The sequence below is a fragment of the Bos javanicus genome, chromosome 8, assembly GCF_032452875.1.
Source record: "Bos javanicus breed banteng chromosome 8, ARS-OSU_banteng_1.0, whole genome shotgun sequence".
NCBI classification, from domain to species: Eukaryota; Metazoa; Chordata; class Mammalia; order Artiodactyla; family Bovidae; genus Bos; species Bos javanicus.
Genome location: NC_083875.1, coordinates 23,055,565 through 23,067,610, shown reverse-complemented (window position 1 = coordinate 23,067,610; position 12,046 = coordinate 23,055,565). Strand labels below are relative to the sequence as shown.

General features: G+C 39.7%; 1 protein-coding gene across 4 annotated transcripts in view; it reads right to left on the bottom strand.

The window, feature by feature from the left end:
- The window catches only part of IFNE (interferon epsilon), an 88,575-nt gene extending 77,176 nt beyond the window's left edge, over positions 1-11,399 (bottom strand). For 3 of the 4 annotated variants that reach the window (XM_061425149.1, XM_061425151.1, XM_061425150.1), the window contains exon 1: positions 11,313-11,399. The gene's annotated coding sequence lies outside the window, so the exon portion shown is untranslated. The remainder of the gene's footprint in view (positions 1-11,312) is intronic. The other variant, XR_009737958.1, reaches the window with a different exon arrangement.
- Positions 11,400-12,046: the final 647 nt, after the last annotated feature.

Here is a 12,046-nt window from a genome sequence, read left to right as displayed (position 1 = left end):
CTGTTAAATTCTGTGCTTCCACTGCCTTTATCTTGTTCGAGGGAGACATATTAATGGATTACAGCATTCTTTCCAATGAGTCAAGTCTCAGGACTCTTTCCAAACTCGTGTTCTAGGCAGCAAATATCAATTGGAGTTGGGACAAAGACATGACATGGTCACTATCTAAGTTCCAAAGGGACAGGGTGTAGAGCTAGAGTAGCTCTTTTAGTTACTTGCTCTCTTCATATACTTAGCACTTGCTTTGTGACTGGCACACAAATACCCACTAAAAAGATGAATCAGTAAATGGTCACTAGGATTAAGAGGGTAAGGTTTGGCTCTAAGAGTTCCTCTGTGAATCTTTTCTCTCCCTCTCTTGGCAACTTTGTTATATCTTTATGTGTAAAGTTTTTATGATTCAGTGGTTTAGAATACTGTATGTACCCTCCCTTCTTTACAAATCCCATCTTATAATAGTAATCTGCAATAGGCTAGTTGATGTTATCTCTATTACTTTCAAAGACAACTGGTTCACAATGAAAGAATTACCAATTTTTTGAAGTTGTAAACCATGGATTATAAAGTTGAAAACCATGGCAAAGTTCCTTGATAAATTGGTCCTGGAAGGAAGGAGAAAACTGACAGGTCAGGACCTGGGCTGGATATCGGTACATCTATGCTCTCACTTCAACCTTTCAACATGATCAGTTTCATAGCATTACCCCATCTTACTTGTGGGGTAAAGTAAAAAAAGAGGTGAGGTCACACAGTAAGTGTCTGGCAGAGACAGTACTGAAACCTAGGTATTTCACTGCTCTTTTTATTACACCTCAGCTACTCCTGAAAATGGCATATTAAGTTACAAAGAAACAATGACCAGAAGCCTTGAATCCATTTGAAGTATGTGAATGTAACATGTTATCATACCGCAAAAATAAAACCCAATACCTTAGTCATATACTTCATCATATAACATTATTTTTTCTTCACTGAATCTCTGTGAGTTTTTCATTGCTGGGTATATTTTTTTTGGCAGCTGTTAATCTTGGCTCAGACATAAATTCTTACTGCAGACTAATTCAAATGTGTTAAGTCCTCTAACAGAGAAAAAAAAGGAGACTCTGTGTGTGTGTTTATGTGGGTCAAGTGCAAGGGGAAACAATATATGATTTGGCGGTGTGTAGGGCAGTTACTTCAGTACTCTTGCCTGGAAAATCCCATGGATGGAGGAGCCTGGTAGGCTATAGTCCATGGGGTCGCTAAGAGTCGGACACGACTGAGCGACTTCCCCTTCACTTTTCACTTTCATGCACTGGAGAAGGAAATGGCAACCCACTCCAGTGTTCTTGCCTGGAGAATCCCAGGGACAAGAGAGCCTGGTGGGCTTCCGTCTATGGGGTCACAGAGTCGGATACGACTGAAGCAACTTAGCAGTAGCAGCAGTAGGGCAGTTAAAACAAGTTACAGGCAGAATTGCAATTTTAGCCTTTGGGCTCTCATCAGAGGCAGTATAAAGACAGGGAGTAGAAGAGAGCAGCATGGGTCAAGTATAACTCACATCCACCCCCACACAAGTGTACACAGCTTGATAAAGTCACAAAATCCACAATGTGTAATTTGCCCAATCACAATCATGAGTCACTGTAAGAGTTACTAAGAAGGTTATTTGAAAAAGTAATTTCTGCTATAAGTTTACAACAGTAGTTCCTAACCGGAAGCAATTTAGGGAACATTTGGCAATGTCTGGAGACAGTTTTGGTTGACACAACTGAGTAAAGGCGCAGGATGCTGTTACAGATTCTACAAGGCTTGGACAGGCACCCACAACAACAAATTATATGGTCAAAATGTCAAGAGCGCCAAGGTTGGGAAAACTTGGTTTACAGGTGACATGGTTATCTGGGCAACCCAACTGCTATACTCCAGCTGCCTCTCTGGCCTCAGTCTCCTCATCTGTAAAACGGAGATGATAACAGTACTCGTTTCATGCGGTTGTTGTGAGGGTTAGAGTCTTATTATGTAAAGCATGTAGGACAGTGCCTGTGGCACAGGGAGTGCTCAGGAAATGTTTTTTATCACCACCACCATCTTGACTACTATCAAAAGTTATCATTGTGCAGGCAGGAGACCCGGTTCAATTCCTGGATTGGGAAGATCCCCTAGAGAAGGGATAGGCTACCCATTCCAGTATCCTTGGGCTTCCCCTGTGGCTCAGTTGGTAAAGAATCCGCCTGCAATGTGGGAGACCTGGACTCGATCCCCGGGTTGGGAAGATTCCCTGGAGAAGAGAAAGGCTACCCAATCCAGTATTCTGGCCTGGAGAATTCCATGGACTGTATAGTCCATGGAGTTGCAAAGAGTTGGACACAACTGAGCAACTTACACTTTCTCATTGGAAATAAATTCAGAAAGATCTCTATTACAGTAAATCATCCAATTATACTTACAAAATACATGAGCTCATTTGATTCTCACCACAGCCCCGTGAGGAAGGTATTAGATTAGTATTAACCTGGTGGCTCAGATGGTAAAAAATCCACCTGCAATGCAGGAGACCTAGGTTCAATCCCTGGGTTGGGAAGAGCTCCTGGAGAAGGGCATGGCAACCTGCTCCAGTATTCTTGCCTGGAGAATCCCCATGGACAGAGGAGCCTGGCAGGCTTCAGTTCATGGGGTTGAAAAGAGTCAGAGACACGACTAAGCGACTAAGCACACAGCACAATTTAACGAACGTAAAAAGTGAGGCAGAGAGCTTTTAAAAGACCTGTTCAAATCACAGAGCCAGAAATTAAGTGCTGAGCTGAGACTCAAACACAAGGTTCCCAACATTAAAGTCCAAGCCCATTCCCCTGAGTGGTATCTGTAAGTGGGGGTGGAGGAGAGAAACAGCAAAAACCAATGTAAAGAGTCTTCTATCCACAGTAACCTACTTAACTAAGTTACTGCTAGATTGAGCAGGTAACTAGTAACATTCACTAATTTCCTCTGTGTTCACTCTTATACATGATTATGCATAAACTAGTAAAGGCTGCAGTCCATGGGGTCGCTAGGAGTCGGACACGACTGAGCGACTTCACTTTCACTTTTCACTTTCATGCACTGGAGAAGGAAATGACAACCTACTCCAGTGTTCTTGCCTGGAGAATCCCAGGAACGGGGAGCCTGGTGGGCTGCTGTCTATGGGGTCGCACAGAGTCGGACACGACTGAAGCGACTTGGCAGCAGAAGCAGTATCATTTTCTAAAGTACCACAGGTTCTAGCAGCTACGTTGGTTCCCGCTGACCTAAACAGAATTCATCATCTGCTATTATTTCTGTAAGTTTCTTTTGTTCTTGTCATACTGTTTCTATTATACTAGCTTTTGGATTCCAAAGATTTTTTTGAAGTATCTCTGGTGACAAACTTGTCTGTTTGGCTTTTTTTTTTTTTTAATATTTTAAATTTCAGGTGACTTTCAATCTGTGTGTGTAGTCCCTGTTTTTCATTTCAGACACAAAACAGAAAATGATTTCCTACTTTTAAATAGCTTTACTTTAGAATTTCTTTTGTCAAAAATCTCACTTGAAATGCTTGGATTTGGCGGTGTCCCAGAATGTTTTTTTATATCATTTGCCTCGTAACCTCTTTTTCCCATGCACATAAAAGGTCTGCTTTTCTGGATTATAACCACTCTGCTCCAATGGGTCTCAAAATAGGAATTCTGATGAAAAAAAGATAGAGTTTTAATTATTTTTACTATTTAAATGTCACTTTCCCATTAATTTCCATTCAATTCCATTACATTTTTACTTTCTTTTCATGTAAATTTAATTTGTCTAATTTTGTCCTTAACATTTTTGTTTTGACCTCTGAACTCTTTTCTTCTTTTATTATTAAAGTTCTCTTTGTTTCTCTGTGGTTTAATCCTTGTTTTGTTCAGCCTGCAAATTGACTCAGTCCACTCTTTAGCCTGATCTTTTTGCTCTTTTCCTGTGTCCCTACACTGAATTTCAGATACCACAAAATGCTGGCGTGACAAGGGGCCTTTGCAATTATCCTGCTCAGGAGTACAGGATCTTTAACTTTTACAAAGTAAAAAATTAACAAGTCCCTATCTCTTTTGCCATCATAGAGGGCAGTGGAAGAAGCCAAGGGAAATGGAGAATGGTGCTAAAGGAAAAGCTTAGGTCCAAGTAGTGCTAACCTGTAAAACGAAGCAAGGAAGAGAGAGAAAGAGAGGAGGGTGTGGAGGCTGTGTATATGGAATGGTAGTGTTCTCCCAAGGGGAGTTCCCTTAAGTTCCTTAGAAGAGGTACTGTGGCAGGAGGCACTTGAAACTTTGCAAGCAGAGCTGTTAAGATGGACCACACTTCAGAGACGCTTAGACAGCCCTGAGGTGTGCCCGCAGTTTACACATCAACAGCTCAGGTGGCTTACCTAAAGCCACAAGTCAATACTATAAAGATTCAGCACTGGAACACAAGTCCCTTCCTCCACTGCTCAAGCCCACTTTTCACCTCATTCCTTTACTCTTTCTCTGGTGGGTTCAGTTATAGGAACTCTGCTCTAAACTCATGCCTTAATTATGGTAGGCTCTGACAGATTTTCCTCAATCCTCACATCTCCTATAGGCTTTGTACCCACACAAAAGGTCAGGTTTAACAATAAAGAAGAGTGAACGATCATTTACTTAACGTTCACAACAATAACTGAAGAAGATGTAATTACTCCAATTTCCCAAAAAAGGAAACTGAGGTTCAAGAAGGTGCCGTACCAGCTGCACAATTAATGGTAAACTACCCACAACTTGTCTACCACAGTTCAACACACAAACACATATTACAACTTTCCTGGACAAAGAAATGTCTTCTTTTCACTCATTCCCTACATTCATTGTTTCAAAAAATATTCACTGAACACCTCTCATGGATTAGGGGTTCCAGAGGTTTTAACTATATTGCAATTCCAGTGTCACCATTCCAGAAAACAACCACAAAAAACTGTCTATACAGGCTTTTGAAATGATTTTCAGAGAAAATTTACAAGTCATCTAAAAATCAGGCTTAGTTCTTTAAAGATACTACCTATTTCTTTTGGTCACAAACATTGTTACCTGTATCTCTTCTATGTCATCTGTCAAACTTGGACACGAAAGGCTTTGAACTAGTTCTAAAAAGTAAAGGAAAAAAAAGTACTATAGCTGAGAACATTCAAACTGCTATAAATGACTCCCAGGTTTTTTTTTTTACAAGAATTCCACAAATATTCTGCTTAATAACTGTGAAGTACAGCACAGTAATCAAGAACAGAGAGGTGGCATAGGAAAGAGTTTAGTTTGTATCTCAGAGTCACACTCTTTATTAGCTGTTTGAACCCTTTATTCTCACCAGGCCATGGTTTTCTTGTCTATAAAACTGGAATAGTCATGGTGCCCAGATTGGGCTGGCAACAGTAAGGCTGTTGTGAAGATTACTGCAGGTAATTCAGATAAAGCACGTGGAATAAAACATGGCACACAGAAAATGATTAATAAAGAGAGCTATAATTGTCATCATTATTGCTTTGGTAATTAGAAGAATTGGACACATTTTAATATTTGTTTTTGAGAAAAGATCTAGATGAACCCCGACCCTGGCAGTTCTGGAAAAGTTTTGTGTTAGTTCTAGATTAACATGAGAGTTCTGAAATAAAAGAAGCAATAATAAACTATGCTATTCCATTTATAGTCTAATATTCCCAGTATAATCTACATTTTTAGGTGAGCTAATAAAGCCATCCATGTATTTTTCTGAAATATATAGTTCTTATATCATGCATTCTTTACTAAATTTTGCAAAAATTTTCTACTAACACTTAATGGTTAGTATAATGAACATCTTTAGAAGGAAGATTTACTTTTCAAAAAAATGTTTTTAGAAGTGTTCTTAACTGATTGATAAATTACTTTTCTAGTATCATTGGTCTCTTTGCCACAATGTGTTAAATAAAAAAAGGAAAAGAGAACATGAGCTGTTACCAACTACTAAATACATTTATTTTAAAAGGAAACTGACTTCTGTCAAAAGCTTAGCTCATCTTCATCAATAAATATGATTTACTGCTATTTCTCCAGACTGTTAAAAAAATCCAGTTGGTTAGTCTCTTATTTTATATTTCTTTTCATTACCTTTCTATATAGCCTTCTTTTGTTGACAAAGATATTTTTAGTACTTTTGATTGAAAAGCCACAATACTGAAAGAAAATATTATTTGGCTAATTTAATATTTAAAGATTAAGATGTCATATTTTTTCCTCTTTGGTATGAAACTAGTAATTTGTTTCCAGATATTAAAGAGCTATAATAAAATGTTAATTATTCAATTATTAGAAGCAATTAAAATGCTACTTAGCACACATCAATCCAGGTACTAACCTATAATTTTTTTAACTTCAAATTACAATTCAAACTATTGGTGTTATAACTGACAGTTAATACACAAAGATATTCACTTAAGAAGGAAATTAATGTTACTCTTTTCATTAAAAAATCCTAATTCAAAAAACAAAAATAAATAATAAAACAACATAGAATCTTATTATTAGGGTGCTGGCCAACATGCAGCAGCAGCAGTATTTTAAACTATTAGAAGTCAGGCTGTAAGCTATAAATTGTTTCTTTTGCTTTTTTAAATTTAATAGAGTTCCATTCTTACCTATAAAAAGGAAATCAGTTTTGAGTTATAGCACAGAATATTTAAAGGAAATGTCAAGTGACAGTATTACCAGTTGGTTACTTGAAAATCCATTCTAGTAAAAAGCCAGTTAAATGCTAGTTTATAAGGCTTTTCATTCACTCTAGGTAGATTTTACAACAAAGAGCTCTCACACCCTTCATTGCTTTAGTCTTACTGTTTCTTGAGACTTTTTTTTAAAGTTAATTAAGTCGAGATGATAGGTAAAAGGTCAGATTTAAACAAGGAAAAAATTACCAGAATTCCACAAGGTTATTTAATAATGGTTTTATGACTTGAATTTTCACTCAAACATGCACTGTAATTCACAAATCTCGGGCTATTTTATTTTAGAAAGATTTTACCAGTTTGACTTTGTAAGGGGGACCAATTCTTTACTTGCATCAACTTTTAAACTCCAAAACAGTTTCACCTCAAATGTCTAATAATAATTGGTCTTTACTGACCACTGGATGTCATATTTAGATCAACTAGAAAAGCATACATACAAGTTTCTGATAAAGGCCTTTCCGAGCTGATTTACCGTATTTTATACATAGCCAATTTATTAATGAGGCCAAAGTCCACCTGAAATTTGACAAAGACAACTTAAAATGTCCATTGTCAGATGACACTGGTTTTTAGACATAGTTCTTTTCCTTTCCTGCTACTCTTCTCAGAATCAGGATTATTTCTAAGCAAAGAACTTATATTTACAATACAAGGAAGAAAGTCCAACAGAGAATTACTTCAGCAGTATTGGAACAGCTTTTACATGAGCAATGCCATATCATCTCGGTTATATTAAAATGTACCATTTTATTGTACTTTTCGCCACTTTCAAATTGTAACCCCCACCCCACCCCCAACACACACACAAACCAGAGAACTACAATGTAAACCATAAGTAATTCAAGATAAGTGAAAAACCTAACTGCATTCTTAAGCCACAGTCTCCTGCATACTACCCTGGAAAACTTATAATCAAATAATATTCTGGGTTTTGTTTTTTTTTCTTTCCAATTAAGGTTGAAAGCAGTAAGAACAAGGCTACTGCCTATAAACAAATGGCACTAATTTTCTTGTTTGAATGTAAGTCTTTTAACTTCAGCTGTTATGCCCTTGGCAAGGAAGTGGGGCTGAACTAGACAAGACTAAAAGATTTCGTGGGTTTGATTTGCTGTGGATCTGAAGCTGGCTTTGTAAATGGCAGAAGATGGCTACTCCCTTTCCTGCCACTGGAATCAGTGTAAGAGGACAGTGTGGAATCTGACTCTCAGAATTTCTCTTCTGGTTCTGAATTCATGCGGACACAGGCTTACAGGGCAGAACTATGCTCAGCCCACATAGCTTGTTTCATTCATTTTCTCCTCACAGTCTTTCCCCTCTCAGTACTCGATGCTTTGTAAGAGGCAGGGCAGATAGAGAAATGGAAACTGGGCCACAAACTGAATGCCCCCAAGGCCAATAAAAATTACATTTTCCCTTTCTAAAAATATAATTTGTAATTAACATAACCATTCTTATTTTACTCAAAGGATTGGTGCTATTTGCGATTTTAAAAAGTAAGTCCCTCAAAAGGGGCATTTCTCTCAAATGGAAATTATTTAACTTTTATAATACATTTAATTTATAAACTGTCCTCAACTGTTGAATAGCTTGGAAAGTGATATATAGATAATATTTGATCAAGCCATGAGAAAGGATTTTCAAACCAGTTTATATTTTTTGGTATCCACTGTGTATTTTAGCCTCAGTAACTACAAACTGGCTAAAGAGTCAATCAGACAATGAAGAAGAAAGCACTAGGGAATCTGATTGATGTGTATAAATTTTGACCCCAAACTCTTCTTTTTCACCCTTTCCTTGCTTCAAACCAACACAAATGTACACCATAATCATACTTGGATTTCCAGCCCCCTTCATTCCTCACCAAAAATATTTTGATAATTGCCTGGACTACACACATAAGATACAGAGAAAAAAGTCTCCGTACTCTTGAATAAAGCAAACACATTAAGGAGCTTATACTGCACCAGTGCAATAACTGGTTTACTTTCTATACAAAGGTTTTTTAAAAAAGGACGAAATTTTAAAGTACTCAAGTGAAAATACACTTCAGAATACAAAGTTCACATTTCATTGTTTCTTATTTAAGACTGACCTACTCTAGACTCAACAAGTTGGTTTTTTTCCTAGTCTATAGAAATACGTTTCAACACAAAACAGACTTTCTTGTTCTCATACAAATGTTTAAAACACTTAGGAGCTTACTCCTAAGGAAACAATCTATTAAATACAGGAAGAAACTGTTAAAATGCAATTATTGATTCTTTTGCTAATTTAAGATTTCAAAGAACTAGAAAAGAACACTAAAAATCATATCTTTATATGTATTCTAAAATGTCTTCAAAAAGCCATTTGGTCTTAAAGCTAGATTTCATTCCTGAAATGCTAGTAATCAGGAATTTAATCTATTTCTTTCTTACAGTTTAAATTTGGTGGGACCCCTTGGATGTTTATATGTTAAAACTACCTAGATACACTAAATGAAGAAAAACCATGGCAATGTAAATTACATAAAATGTAAATGTAAATTACATAAAAAATTAATGACACTTACTGTCATTAAGTATCAATGTCCTAAATAAAAGACATCTTACAAATCTATTAATAAAGAAAACTGTCAATGTAAATGATTTAAAGTACTTGGAATTATCCAAAATAGCTATCGACAAAATGTAACTATAACTTAAAAATTTTAAGGCAAATCAAGATAAATATTTTTTAACCTGAGTAAAAATCATATGCAGAAAAATTCTATTTCATTCAGTTTAATACTGTTCACTTGAGGATTTGAGATTTACAAGTATGCATTCTCATTAAAGTTCTAAAAGTACAAATACATAATTTTATGCTACCTTTTAATTTTACTTCCTCAAGCGTTCTAGAGCTTCTAAAATCGTTATCCAGTTATTACACTGTACAAAAACAATACCTTTAACTTTTCTTCCCACTTGGGTTTTAAAAAACATGCTCAAGAATAAAGCATTTTATACCTCCCTTCTTAATCATCTATTTAAAATTTCAAAAACTGCCAACAGTTCATATTATCAGTCCAAGCTTTGTGTCTGATGCAGGCTTTTCAGAGCTATAAAACTTCACCTAGTGAATAACTGTACTTTTTAAAGGAGCTTCTTGAGGGTTCCCCACATTTACCTATTATGTAGACAATATTTCCGCATCTACAACAAAGTCCTAATATGGCATGAATAAAGATAAACATCACATGCTGATAATTTCATAAAGTCTGATAATTCTACGAAGATAAACACAAATAAAAAACTTTCATTTCGGGGTCTAAAATTCTACTTACGCGGTTTTTTACACCCTAAGTTACGGAAGTTGTTCAACTTTCATAAGGCTCTATCAAAAATTAAGAAAAGAAGTGGGGGCGGCAATAGTTTTTATGCACGGGCTTAAACCACTGTTACTTTTATATCCATCTCTTAAAATCAAGATAAAGGCCTTCACTTAAGGATTAATGTCTGGAGACCATGAAAAATAAGCAGCATTAGGCTTGAAAAAATAATCAGTTTTAGGCTTGAATAGTAAGTTAAAAGTCAGTCCCTTCCCCAGCCAAACACAAAACTTCACAACTAAATCTAAACTTGGCTGTCAATTTCCAATCAAATTTTTACGGATTCAAGCAACATTTATTTAGAAGAAAGTATAAAGCAGAATACTGTTCATATTTTTGTCCATGAGAGAAACATTTTAATGAAGAGGTAATAAACTCCAGAGGAAAAAAAATAGGATCATTTTCCTAATTCACTTCAAAGCTGCCTGGATTTCAATGAACATAGCTGAAAGGCCCGACTCCAGAAAATGATGAGCGGTGTTCAACCACAGCCTCAACTCCAACCCAAGTGTAGGTCTTGACCGGTCACTCGTAGTCCTAGTACCACTTACGCAGAAACAAAAACGGTCCCGCAAGAACCCGGTTAACAGGTCACTTACGCTCAAGTTTTCCTTAACTTCTCCCCTGCCAAAGCGGCATTAAACGAACGTCTCTGTCATGTTTTTCGCGACAGCCATTGTCTCGCTGTAGGATCGCTGGCTCTTCCAGGAGTGAAGTACTGCTGGAAACGCCAGGATTTACAACGCATCATTTTCCCACCTGTACGTGGCGAAAACAAACTCTAATCCTACCAGGAAGGGATGTAACACACACGCCCAACTTCTCTTCACTCTAAGAGGGGAAAGCCGCGTAAGTTGTAAAGCGGCAGTAATTTTAAATAGCAATTGGGCTCTCGTGAAACATTACTGGTTGAAAGCTCTCGCTCCGCACTCGCCCCTGAACCCACATATTTCCTTCTTCGCGGTTTAGGGGAAGAGAGCGAAGAACCTGGGACTTCGGAGATCCTGCCAGGGAAACAACCTGCTATGTGGGCGAGAGGAGGCGGCGGTTCTGCGCAGAGCCAGGGCCGCGGTGTCCCGGGAAGCGCCGGACCCGGCCGCAGCATCCTCGCTCAGGCGCCCGCGGCCCTCGGACCCGGGCGCGCACTGCCGTGTGCCAGGCCCCGAAGCTCCCTCTCAACTCGGAGTTCGCCTGGCTTCCCGCGCGTTCCTCGCTTACCTGCCGGTAGGGCTGGGGCGATGAAGCTCCGCGCGGCCTCGCGGGGGCGAGGAGGGAGCCCAAACAGGGGCGGCATCCTGCTTCCCCTCAGCCTCCGCCGCCCTCCGGTCGCCGCTTCTCCTCTCGGTCCGCGCGTCTTTCTCCTCTCGGCGCCGGACGCGGACCAGAGCGTCCCTGGCCCGCGCCCCAAGTTCTGCGCGGGTCGAAGCCGCACGCGAAGCACCTTCAGGGAGGTCGCCCGGACCCCAGAGTCCCGGCCTCTCGTTAGCGCGGGCGCGAGCGGATACCCCACACCTCCGCCTGGTCCACACCTGCCGCCGCCGCCCGGGCCGCCGCCGTCGCCGCTCCTCCCAGGCTCCGCCCCTCGCCCGCCCCCTTCTCTGGCCGCTGCTGCCGCCGCCGCCGCCGCCGCCGCCGCCGCCGCCGCGGGAGGGAGGGGGCGGGAAGCGGCTCCCAGAGCCCGGTGCGTGAGCTGGGCGCTGCGCTTCCTCCCTGGGGCTGGGCGGACCCAGGTCTCTCTACACTGCAGCGCCGCTCCGGGGTGCCAGAATCTGTTGCGGGGGAGCGGCCGCTTTTTTCGGGTGGGAGCGTCTCGTGGAGAGTCAGGAGAGCTAAGGGAAGGAGAGAGTGCCCACCTGCGCGAGCCCGAGCTCACCGTGCGCTCGTCAAATCCAAACTTAGCCAAATGCACAGCGGAAATGCCTCCTAGGTCGGACCCCTGCATTTGTAGGGGT